Source organism: Phyllobates terribilis, unplaced genomic scaffold (genome assembly GCF_046119375.1).
Source record: "Phyllobates terribilis strain yellow unplaced genomic scaffold, ASM4611937v1 Scaffold_3__8_contigs__length_932513732, whole genome shotgun sequence".
Taxonomy (NCBI): Eukaryota; Metazoa; Chordata; class Amphibia; order Anura; family Dendrobatidae; genus Phyllobates; species Phyllobates terribilis.
In genome coordinates this window covers 1,994,842-2,007,204 of record NW_027362763.1, presented here as the reverse complement: position 1 = coordinate 2,007,204, position 12,363 = coordinate 1,994,842, and the positions used below count along the sequence as shown (strand labels likewise).

At 37.0% G+C, this 12,363-nt stretch overlaps 7 non-coding genes across 7 annotated transcripts; all 7 read right to left on the bottom strand.

The window, feature by feature from the left end:
- Nucleotides 1-1,708: 1,708 nt before the first annotated feature.
- Nucleotides 1,709-1,780, bottom strand: TRNAG-CCC (transfer RNA glycine (anticodon CCC)). The gene has a single exon. It is a non-coding gene; the product is annotated as a tRNA-Gly (tRNA).
- A 2,604-nt stretch (nucleotides 1,781-4,384) lies between these two features.
- Nucleotides 4,385-4,456, bottom strand: TRNAG-UCC (transfer RNA glycine (anticodon UCC)). The gene has a single exon. It is a non-coding gene; the product is annotated as a tRNA-Gly (tRNA).
- A 1,517-nt stretch (nucleotides 4,457-5,973) lies between these two features.
- Nucleotides 5,974-6,045, bottom strand: TRNAG-CCC (transfer RNA glycine (anticodon CCC)). The gene has a single exon. It is a non-coding gene; the product is annotated as a tRNA-Gly (tRNA).
- A 2,767-nt stretch (nucleotides 6,046-8,812) lies between these two features.
- On the bottom strand, nucleotides 8,813-8,884 carry TRNAG-CCC (transfer RNA glycine (anticodon CCC)). Its single transcript has one exon. It is a non-coding gene; the product is annotated as a tRNA-Gly (tRNA).
- An 840-nt stretch (nucleotides 8,885-9,724) lies between these two features.
- Nucleotides 9,725-9,796, bottom strand: TRNAR-UCU (transfer RNA arginine (anticodon UCU)). Its single transcript has one exon. It is a non-coding gene; the product is annotated as a tRNA-Arg (tRNA).
- A 1,350-nt stretch (nucleotides 9,797-11,146) lies between these two features.
- TRNAG-UCC (transfer RNA glycine (anticodon UCC)) lies at nucleotides 11,147-11,218 on the bottom strand. Its single transcript has one exon. It is a non-coding gene; the product is annotated as a tRNA-Gly (tRNA).
- A 438-nt stretch (nucleotides 11,219-11,656) lies between these two features.
- TRNAG-CCC (transfer RNA glycine (anticodon CCC)) lies at nucleotides 11,657-11,728 on the bottom strand. The gene has a single exon. It is a non-coding gene; the product is annotated as a tRNA-Gly (tRNA).
- Between the last annotated feature and the right edge of the window lie 635 nt (nucleotides 11,729-12,363).

Below are 12,363 nucleotides of genomic sequence, written 5' to 3'. Positions count from 1 at the left end.
CACCACTATACCAAAAATGCTTAAGGTACCCAGCATTTTTTTCACATTTTCTGCACTAACCCTACAAAATTGTTAGTAAAAAGTATGACGTGCCTGAAAAAAAAAAAACACCGATGTTTTGTATTGGCCAGTAATTGAACCCGGGTCAACTGCTTGGAAGACAGCTATGTTCATCACTATACCACCAATACTTACAGGATCAGCTTTTTTTTTTACATTTTCTGCACTAACATTACAAAATAGTTTGTAAAATGTATGATATGCCAGAAATAAAACTACATAAGTATTGCATTGGCTGGGAATCGAACCTGGGTCAACTGCTTGGGAAACAGCTATGCTCACCACTATACCACCAATGCATGAACCAACTTGACTGGTTTGGGATTATGGCTGTTAAATCTGCTAAAGTTTTACTTAAAAAAAGGAGGACTGAATATGTCTTGAAAGAGCCAATTACTAAAAAGTTTAAAAACAAGGCAAAGCATTGTCCAAAACTCAAAGATGAATTCTTGTGAATCAGCTATGGAGCTTTTCCACCAATTCTTACAATTCTCTCAATTATTTTCAATTTTTTGCCAATAAGGTAACTAAACTCTTACCAAGAACGAAAGTACACTATGAGCCTTAGCTCAAAAAGATTACAAAGAGTCAGCACCATCACCAAATTACCCCTAAAGATCTCTGCCATTTTTGGCATTTTTAACACTAACTCTAAAGACAGAGGAGTTTTTGAAATCAGTTATGTAGCTTTTCCACCTCTGCCTACAAATTCTCTCAATTAGCTTTGCTTTTTGCCAACTAAGGTAGCTAAAGTGTTACCAAGAAAGAAATAAAAGCATAAGCCTTAGCACAGAAAGTGAAAAAGAGTCCAAACACCACCAAATGCAAAAAACAATGAGTTCTTCAAGAATTAAACTATGGCCTATTGTTTTAAAAGCAATTACACCCACCAGCATAACACCAATGCCAACCCTGACATTGCTTTCATATTGGAGACTAACCCTACAAAGTGTTTAATCAACAACTGAAGAGCAGAAGATCAGTTAGATGAGACAGTTGAAAAAAAGCTACGAAATATTCTCTTCAATTTTTTTCTCATTTTCGTGGTTGCTAAACTCTAAGAAGAAAGAAGGGCCTGAGACTTAACGCGAAAAATTAAAACAGACTAAAAGCATCACCAAATGTGTAAAACAATTTACGCGTTGGCTGAGAATCGAACTCGCGTCAAGTACTTGGAAGGCAGCGACTCTCACCACTATACCACCAACACTTACAGAAGCCATGGTTTTTTCTTACATTTTCTGCACTTACAATACAAAATTATTAGTAAAAAGTAAGACGTGCCAGGAAAAAAAAAGCCACATAAGTATTGCATCGACCAGGAATCAATCGCAGGTCAACTGCTTGGAAGGCAGGTTTGCTCACCACTATACCAAAAATGCTTAAGGTACCCAGCATTTCTTTCACATTTTCTGCACTAACCCTACAAAATTGTTAGTAAAAATTATGACGTGCCTGAAAAAAAAACACACCCATGTTTTGCATTGGCCAGGAATCGAACCCGGGTCAAGTGCTTGGAAGGCAGCTATGCTCAACACTATACCAACAATGCTTACAGGATCAGCTTTTTTTTTGACATTTTCTGCACTAACATTACAAAATAGTTTGTAAAATGTATGATATGCCAGAAATAAAACTACATAAGTATTGCATTGGCCGGGAATCGAACCCAGGTCAACTGCTTGGGAAGCAGCTATGCTCACCACTATACCACCAATGCATGGACCAACTTGACTGGTTTGGGATTATGGCTGTTAAATCTGCTAAAGTTTTACTTAAAAAAAGGAGGACTGAATATGTCTTGAAAGAGCCAATTACTAAAAAGTTTAAAAACAAGGCAAAGCATTGTCCAAAACTCAAAGATGAATTCTTGTGAATCAGCTATGTAGCTTTTCCACCAATTCTTACATTTCTCTCAATTATTTTCACTTTTTTGCCAATAAGGTAACTAAACTCTTACCAAGAAAGAAAGTACACTATGAGCCTTAGCTCAAACAGATTACAAAGAGTCAACACCAGCACCAAATTCCCCCTAAAGACCTCTGCCATTTTTGGCATTTTTAACACTAACTCTAAAGAAAGAGGAGTTTTTGGAATCAGTTATGTAGCTTTTCCACCTCTGCCTACAAATTCTCTCAATTAGCTTTGCTTTCTGCCCAATAAGGTAGCTAAAGTGTTACCAAGAAAGAAATAAAAGCATAAGCCTTAGCACAGAAAGTGAAAAAGATTCCTAACACCACCAAATGCAAAAAAACAATGAGTTCTTCAAGAATTAAACTATGGCCTATTGTTTTAAAAGCAACTACACCCACCAGCATAACACCAATGCCAACCCTGACATTGCTTTCGTATTGGAGACTAACCCTACAAAGTATTTAATCAACAACTGAAGAGCAGAAGATCAGTTAGATGAGACAGTTGAAAAAAAGCTAAGAAATATTCTCTTCAATTTTTTTCTCATTTTCGTGGTTGCTAAACTCTAAGAAGAAAGAAGAGCATGAACCTTAACACGAAAAATTAAAACAGACTAAAAGCATCACCAAATGTGAAAAACAATTCATGCGTTGGCCAGGAATCGAACCCGGGTCAATTACATGGAAGGCAGATATGCTCACCAGTATACCACCAACACTTACAGAAGCCATGTTTTTTTCTTACATTTTCTGCACTAACAATACAAAATTATTAGTAAAAAGTAAGACGTGCCAGGAAAAAAAACCCCACATAGGAATTGCATTGACCAGAAATCAATCGCAGGTCAACTGCTTGGAAGGCAGGTTTGCTCACCACTATACCAAAAATGCTTAAGGTACCCAGCATTTTTTTCACATTTTCTGCACTAACCCTACAAAATTGTTAGTAAAAAGTATGACGTGCCTGAAAAAAAAACACACCCATGTTTTGCATTGGCCAGGAATCGAACCCGGGTCAAATGCCTGGAAGACAGCTATGCTCACCACTATACCACCAATGCTTACAGGATCAGCTTTTTTTTTTACATTTTCTGCACTAATATTACAAAATAGTTTGTAAAATGTATGATATGCCAGAAATAAAACTACATAAGTATTGCATTGGCTGAGAATCGAACCCGGGTCAACTGCTTGGAAAGCAGCTATGCTCACCACTATACCACCAATGCATGAACCCACTTGACTGGTTTGGGATTATGGCTGTTAAATCTGCTAAAGTTTTACTTAAAAAAAGGAGGACTGAATATGTCTTGAAAGAGCCAATTACTAAAAAGTTTAAAAACAAGGCAAAGCATTGTCCAAAACTCAAAGATGAATTCTTGTGAATCAGCTATGGAGCTTTTCCACCAATTCTTACAATTCTCTCAATTATTTTCACTTTTTTGCCAATAAGGTAACTAAACTCTTACCAAGAAAGAAAGTACACTATGAGCCTTACCTCAAAAAGATTACAAAGAGTCAGCACCAGCACCAAATTACACCTAAAGACCTCTGCCATTTTTGGCATTTTTAACACTAACTCTGAAGACAGAGGAGTTTTTGGAATCAGTTATGTAGCTTTTCCACCTCTGCCTACAAATTCTCTCAATTAGCTTTGCTTTTTGCCAACTAAGGTAGCTAAAGTGTTACCAAGAAAGAAATAAAAGCATAAGCCTTAGCACAGAAAGTGAAAAAGAGTCCAAACACCACCAAATGCAAAAAAACAATGAGTTCTTCAAGAATTAAACTATGGCCTATTGTTTTAAAAGCAACTACACCCACCAGCATAACACCAAAGCCAACCCTGACATTGCTTTCATATTGGAGACTAACCCTACAAAGTGTTTAATCAACAACTGAAGAGCAGAAGATCAGTTAGATGAGACAGTTGAAAAAAAGGTAAGAAATATTCTCTTCAATTTTTTTCTCATTTTCGTGGTTACTAAACTCTAAGAAGAAAGAAGAGCCTGAGACTTAACACGAAAAATTAAAACAGTCTAAAAGCATCACCAAATGTGAAAAACAATTCATGCGTTGGCTGAGAATCGAACTCGGGTCAACTACTTAGAAGGCGGCAATTCTCACCACTATACCACCAACACTTACAGAAGCCATGTTTTTTTCTTACATTTTCTGCACTAACAATACGAAATTATTAGTAAAAAGTAAGACGTGCCAGGAAAAAAAACCCCACATAAGTATTGCATTGACCAGGAATCAATCGCAGGTCAACTGCTTGGAAGGCAGGTTTGCTCACCACTATACCAAAAATGCTTAAGGTACCCAGCATTTTTTTCACATTTTCTGCACTAACCCTACAAAATTGTTAGTAAAAAGTATGACGTGCCTGAAAAAAAGAAACACCGATGTTTTGTATTGGCCGGGAATTGAACCCAGGTCAACTGCTTGGAAGGCAGCTATGCTCACCACTACACCACCAATGCTTACAAGGTCAACTTTTTTTTTTACATTTTCTGCACTAACATTACAAAATAGTTTGTAAAATGTATGATATGCCAGAAATAAAACTACATAAGTATTGCATTGGCTGGAAATAGAACCTGGGTCAACTGCTTGGGAAGCAGCTATGCTCACCACTATACCACCAATGCATGAACCCACTTGACTGGTTTGGGATTTTGGCTGTTAAATCTGCTAAAGTTTTACTTAAAAAAGGAGGACTGAATATGTCTTGAAAGAGCCAATTACTAAAAAGTTTAAAAACAAGGCAAAGCATTGTCCAAAACTCAAAGATGAATTCTTGTGAATCAGCTATGGAGCTTTTCCACCAATTCTTACATTTCTCTCAATTATTTTCACTTTTTTGCCAATAAGGTAATTAAACTCTTACCAAGAAAGAAAGTACACTATGAGCCTTAGCTCAAACAGATTACAAAGAGTCAACAGCAGCGCCAAATTCCCCCTAAAGACCTCTGCCATTTTTGGCATTTTTAACACTAACTCTAAAGACAGAGGAGTTTTTGGAATCAGTTATGTAGCTTTTCCACCTCTGCCTACAAATTCTCTCAATTAGCTTTGCTTTCTGCCCACTAAGGTAGCTAAAGTGTTACCAAGAAAGAAATAAAAGCATAAGCCTTAGCACAGAAAGTGAAAAAGATTCCAAACACCACCAAATGCAAAAAAACAATGAGTTCTTCAAGAATTAAACTATGGCCTATTGTTTTAAAAGCAACTACACCCACCAGCATAACACCAATGCCAACCCTGACATTGCTTTCATATTGGAGACAAACCCTACAAAGTATTTAATCAAGAACTGAAGAGCAGAAGATCAGTTAGATGAGACAGTTGAAAAAAATCTAAGAAATATTCTCTTCAATTTTTTTCTCATTTTCGTGGTTGCTAAACTCTAAGAAGAAAGAAGAGCATGAACCTTAACACGAAAAATTAAAACAGACTAAAAGCATCACCAAATGTGAAAAACAATTCATGCGTTGGCCAGGAATCGAACCCGAGTCAATTACGTGGAAGGCAGCTATGCTCACCACTATACCACCAACACTTACAGAAGCCATGTTTTTTTCTTACATTTTCTGCACTAACAATACAAAATTATTAGTAAAAAGTAAGACGTGCCAGGAAAAAAAACCCCACATAGGTATTGCATTGACCAGGAATCAATCGCAGGTCAACTGCTTGGAAGGCAGGTTTGCTCACCACTATACCAAAAATGCTTAAGGTACCCAGCACCTTTTTCACATTTTCTGCACTAACCCTACAAAATTGTTAGTAAAAAGTATGACGTGCCTGAAAAAAAAACACACCCATGTTTTGCATTGGCCAGGAATCGAACCCGGGTCAACTGCTTGGAAGGCAGCTATGCTCACCTCTATACCACCAATGCTTACAGGATCAGATTTTTTTTATACATTTTCTGCACTAACATTACAAAATAGTTTGTAAAATGTATAATATGCCAGAAATAAAACTACATGAGTATTGCATTGGCCGGGAATCGAACCCGGGTCAACTGCTTGGGAAGCAGCTATGCTCACCACTATACCACCAATGCATGAACCAACTTGACTGGTTTGGGATTATGGCTGTTAACTCTGCTAAAGTTTTACTTAAAAAAAGGAGGACTGAATATGTCTTGAAAGAGCCAATTACTAAAAAGTTTAAAAACAAGGCAAAGCATTGTCCAAAACTCAAAGATGAATTCTTGTGAATCAGCTATGGAGCTTTTCCACCAATTCTTACAATTCTCTCAATTATTTTCACTTTTTTGCCAATAAGGTAACTAAACTCTTACCAAGAAAGAAAGTACACTATGAGCCTTAGCTCAAAAATATTACAAAGAGTCAGCACCAGCACCAAATTAACCCTAAAGACCTCTGCCATTTTTGGCATTTTTAACACTAACTCTAAAGACAGAGGAGTTTTTGGAATCAGTTATGTAGCTTTTCCACCTCTGCCTACAAATTCTCTCAATTCGCTTTGCTTTTTGCCAACTAAGGTAGCTAAAGTGTTACCAAGAAAGAAATAAAAGCATAAGCCTTAGCACAGAAAGTGAAAAAGATTTCAAACACCACCAAATGCAAAAAAACAATGAGTTCTTCAAGAATTAAACTATGGCCTATTGTTTTAAAAGCAACTACACCCACCAGCATAACACCAATGCCAACCCTGACATTGCTTTCATATTGGAGACTAACCCTACAAAGTGTTTAATCAACAACTGAAGAGCAGAAGATCAGTTAGATGAGACAGTTGAAAAAAGATAAGAAATATTCTCTTCAATTTTTTTCTCATTTTCGTGGTTGCTAAACTCTAAGAAGAAAGAAGAGCATGAGCTTTAACACGAAAAATTAAAACAGACTAAAACATCACCAAATGTGAAAAACAATTCATGCGTTGGCCGGGAATCGAACCCGGGTCAACTGCTTTGAAGGCAGCTATGCTCACCACTATACCACCAACACTTAAAGAAACCTTGTTTTTTTCTTACATTTTCTGCACTAACAATACAAAATTATTAGTAAAAAGTAAGACGTGCCAGGAAAAAAAACCCCACATAAGTATTGCATTGACCAGGAATCAATCGCAGGTCAACTGCTTGGAAGGCAGGTTTGCTCACCACTATACCAAAAATGCTTAAGGTACCCAGCATTTTTTTCACATTTTCTGCACTAACCCTACAAAATTGTTAGTAAAAAGTATGACGTGCCTGAAAAAAAAACACACCCATGTTTTGCATTGGCCAGGAATCATACCCGGGTCAACTGCTTGGAAGGCAGCTATGCTCACCACTATAACACCAATGCTTACAGGGTCAGCTTTTTTTTTTACATTTTCTGCACTAACATTACAAAATAGTTTGTAAAATGTATGATATGCCAGAAATAAACTACATAAGTATTGCATTGGCTGGAAATCGAACCCGGGTCACCTGCTTAGGAAGCAGCTATGCTCACCACTATACCACCAATGCATGAACCCACTTGACTGGTTTGGGATTTTGGCTGTTAAATCTGCTAAAGTTTTACTTAAAAAAGGAGGACTGAATATGTTTTGAAAGAGCCAATTACTAAAAAGTTTAAAAACAAGGCAAAGCATTGTCCAAAACTCAAAGATGAATTCTTGTGAATCAGCTATGTAGGTTTTACACCAATTCTTACATTTCTCTCAATTATTTTCACTTTTTTGCCAATAAGGTAACTAAACTCTTACCAAGAAAGAAAGTACACTATGAGCCTTAGCTCAAACAGATTACAAAGAGTCAACAGCAGCACCAAATTCCCCCTAAAGACCTCTGCCATTTTTGGCATTTTTAACACTAACTCTAAAGACAGAGGAGTTTTTGGAGTCAGTTATGTAGCTTTTCCACCTCTGCCTACAAATTTTCTCAATTAGCTTTGCTTTCTGCCCACTAAGGTAGCTAAAGTGTTACCAAGAAAGAAATAAAGCATAAGCCTTAGCACAGAAAGTGAAAAAGATTCCAAACACCACCAAATGCAAAAAAACAATGAGTTCTTCAAGAATTAAACTATGGCCTATTGTTTTAAAAGCAACTACACCCACCAGCATAACACCAATGCCAACCCTGACATTGCTTTCATATTGGAGACTAACCCTACAAAGTGTTTAATCAACAACTGAAGAGCAGAAGATCAGTTAGATGAGACAGTTGAAAAAAATTTAAGAAATATTCTCTTCAATTTTTTTCTCATTTTCGTGGTTGCTAAACTCTAAGAAGAAAGAAGAGCATGAGCCTTAACACGAAAAATTAAAACAGACTAAAAGCATCACCAAATGTGAGAAACAATTCATGCGTTGGCCGGGAATCGAACCCGGGTCAACTGCTTGGAGGTCAGCTATGCTCACCACTATACCACCCACACTTACAGTAACCATGTTTTTTTCTTACATTTTCTGCACTAACAATACAAAATTATTAGTAAAAAGTAAGACGTGCCAGGAAAAAAAACCCCACATAAGTATTGCCTTGACCAGGAATCAATCGCAGGTCAACTGCTTGGAAGGCAGGTTTGCTCACCACTATACCAAAAATGCTTAAGGTACCCAGCATTTTTTTCACATTTTCTGCACTAACCCTACAAAATTGTTAGTAAAAATTATAACGTGCCTGAAAAAAAAACACACCTATGTTTTGCATTGGCCAGGAATCAAACCCGGGTCAACTGCTTGGAAGGCAGCTATGCTCACCACTATACCACCAATGCATACCGGATCAGCTTTTTTTTTAACATTTTCTGCACTAACATTACAAAATAGTTTGTAAAATGTATGATATGCCAGAAATAAAACTACTTAAGTATTGCATTGGCCGGGAATTGAACCCAGGTCAACTGCTTGGGAAGCAGCTATGCTCACCACTATACCACCAATGCATGAACCAATTTAACAGGTTTGGGATTATGGCTGTTAAATCTGCTAAAGTTTTACTTAAAAAAAGGAGGACTGAATATGTCTTGAAAGAGCCAATTACTAAAAAGTTTAAAAACAAGGCAAAGCATTGTCCAAAACTCAAAGATGAATTCTTGTGAATCAGCTATGTAGCTTTTCCACCAATTCTTACATTTCTCTCAATTATTTTCACTTTTTTGCCAATAAGGTAACTAAACTCTTACCAAGAAAGAAAGTACACTATGAGCCTTAGCTCAAACAGATTACAAAGAGTCAACAGCAGCACCAAATTCCTCCTAAAGACCTCTGCCATTTTTGGCATTTTTAACACTAACTCTAAAGACAGAGGAGTTTTTGGAATCAGTTATGTAGCTTTTCCACCTCTGCCTACAAATTCTCTCAATTAGCTTTGCTTTCTGCCCACTAACGTAGCTAAAGTGTTACCAAGAAAGAAATAAAAGCATAAGCCTTAGCACAGAAAGTGAAAAAGATTCCAAACACCACCAAATGCAAAAAAACTATGAGTTCTTCAAGAATTAAACTATGGCCTATTGTTTTAAAAGCAACTACACCCACCAGCATAACACCAATGCCAACCCTGACATTGCTTTCGTATTGGAGACTAACCCTACAAAGTATTTAATCAACAACTGAAGAGCAGAAGATCAGTTAGATGAGACAGTTGAAAAAAATCTAAGAAATATTCTCTTCAATTTTTTTCTCATTTTCGTGGTTGCTAAACTCTAAGATGACAGAAGAGCATGAGCCTTAATACGAAAAATTAAAACAGACTAAAAGCATCACCAAATGTGAAAAACAATTCATGCGTTGGCTGGGAATCAAACCCAGGTCAACTGCTTAGAAGGCAGCTATGCTCACCACTATACCACCAACACTTACAGTAGCCATGTTTTTTTCTTACATTTTCTGCACTAACAATACAAAATTATTAGTAAAAAGTAAGACGTGCCAGGAAAAAAAAACCCACAGAAGTATTGCATTGACCAGGAATCAATCGCAGGTTAACTGCTTGGAAGGCAGGTTTGCTCACCACTATACCAAAAATGCTTAAGGTACCCAGCATTTTTTTCACATTTTCTGCACTAACCCATCAAAATTGTTAGTAAAAATTATGACGTGCCTGAAAGAAAATCACACCCAAGTTTTGCATTGGCCAGGAATCGAACCCGGGTCAACTGCTTGGAAGGCAGCTATGCTCACCACTATACCACCAATACTTACAGGATCAGTTTTTTTCTTACATTTTCTGCACTAACATTACAAAATAGTTTGTAAAATGTATGATATGCCAGAAATAAAGCTACATAAGTATTGCATTGGCCGGGAATTGAACCCGGGTCAACTGGTTGGAAAGCAGCTATGCTCACCACTACACAACCAATGGATGAACCAACTTGACTGGTTTGGGATTATGGCTGTTAAATCTGCTAAAGTTTTACTTAAAAAAAGGAGGACTGAATATGTCTTGAAAGAGCCAATTACTAAAAAGTTTAAAAACAAGGCAAAGCATTGTCCAAAACTCAAAGATGAATTCTTGTGAATCAGCTATGGAGCTTTTCCACCAATTCTTACAATTCTCTCAATTATTTTCACTTTTTTGCCAATAAGGTAACTAAACTCTTACCAAGAAAGAAAGTACACTATGAGCCTTAGCTCAAAAAGATTACAAAGAGTCAGCACCAGCACCAAATTCCCCCTAAAGACCTCTGCCATTTTTTGGCATTTTTAACACTAACTCTAAAGACAGAGGAGTTTTTGGAATCAGTTATGTAGCTTTTCCACCTCTGCCTACAAATTCTCTCAATTAGCTTTGCTTTTTGCCAACTAAGGAAGCTAAAGTGTTACCAAGAAAGATATAAAAGCATAAGCCTTAGCACAGAAAGTGAAAAAGAGTACAAACACCACCAAATGCAAAAAAACAATGAGTTCTTCAAGAATTAAACTACGGCCTATTGTTTTAAAAGCAACTACACCCACCAGCATAACACCAATGCCAACCCTGACATTGCTTTCGTATTGGAGACTAACCCTACAAAGTATTTAATCAACAACTGAAGAGCAGAAGATCAGTTAGATGAGACAGTTGAAAAAAATCTAAGAAATATTCTCTTCAATTTTTTTCTCATTTTCGTGGTTGCTAAACTCTAAGAAGAAAGAAGAGCATGAGCCTTAACACGAAAAATTAAAACAGACTAAAAGCATCACCACATGTGAAAAACGATTCATGCGTTGGCCGGGAATCGAACCCGGATCAACTGCTTGGAAGGCAGCTATGCTCACCACTATACCACCAACACTAACAGAAGCCATGTTTTTTTCTTACATTTTCTGCACTAACAATACAAAATTATTAGTAAAACGTAAGAGGTGCCAGGAAAAAAAAACCCACATAAGTATTGCATTGACCAGGAATCAATCGCAGGTCAACTGCTTGGAAGGCAGGTTTGCTCACCACTATACCAAAAATGCTTAAGGTACCCAGCATTTTTTTCACATTTTCTGCACTAACCCTGCAAAATTGTTAGTAAAAATTATGACGTGCCTAAAAAAAAAACACACCTATGTTTTGCACTGGCCAGGAATCGAACCCAGGTCAACTGCTTGGAAGGCAGCTATGCTCACCATTATACCACCAATGCTTACAGTATCAGCTTTTTTTTTTACATTTTCTGCACTAACATTACAAAATAGTTTGTAAAACGTATGATATGCCAGAAATAAAACTACATAAGTATTGCATTGGCCGGGAATCGAACCCGGGTCAACTGCTTGGGAAGTAGCTATGCTCACCACTATACCACCAATACATGAACCCAATTGACTGGTTTGGGATTATGGCTGTTAAATCTGCTAAAGTGTTACTTAAAAAAAGGAGGACTGAATATGTCTTGAAAGAGCCAATTACTAAAAACTTTAAAAACAAGGCAAAGCATTGTCCAAAACTCAAAGATGAATTCTTGTGAATCAGCTATGGAGCTTTTCCACCAATTCTTACAATTCTCTCAATTATTTTCACTTTTTTGCCAATAAGGTAACTAAACTCTTACAAAGAAAGAAAGTACACTATGAGCCTTAGCTCCAACAGATTACAAAGAGTCTACAGCAGCACCAAATTACCCCTAAAGATCTCTGCCATTTTTGGCATTTTTAACACTAACTCTAAAGACAGAGGAGTTTTTGGAATCAGTTATGTAGCTTTTCCACCTCTGCCTACAAATTCTCTCAATTACCTTTGCTTTCTGCCCACTAAGGTAGCTAAAGTGTTACCAAGAAAGAAATAAAAGCATAAGCCTTAGCACAGAAAGTGAAAAAGATTCCAAACACCACCAAATGCAAAAAAACAATGAGTTCTTCAAGAATTAAACTATGGCCTATTGTTTTAAAAGCAACTACACCCACCAGCATAACACCAATGCCAACCCTGACATTGCTTTCGTATTGG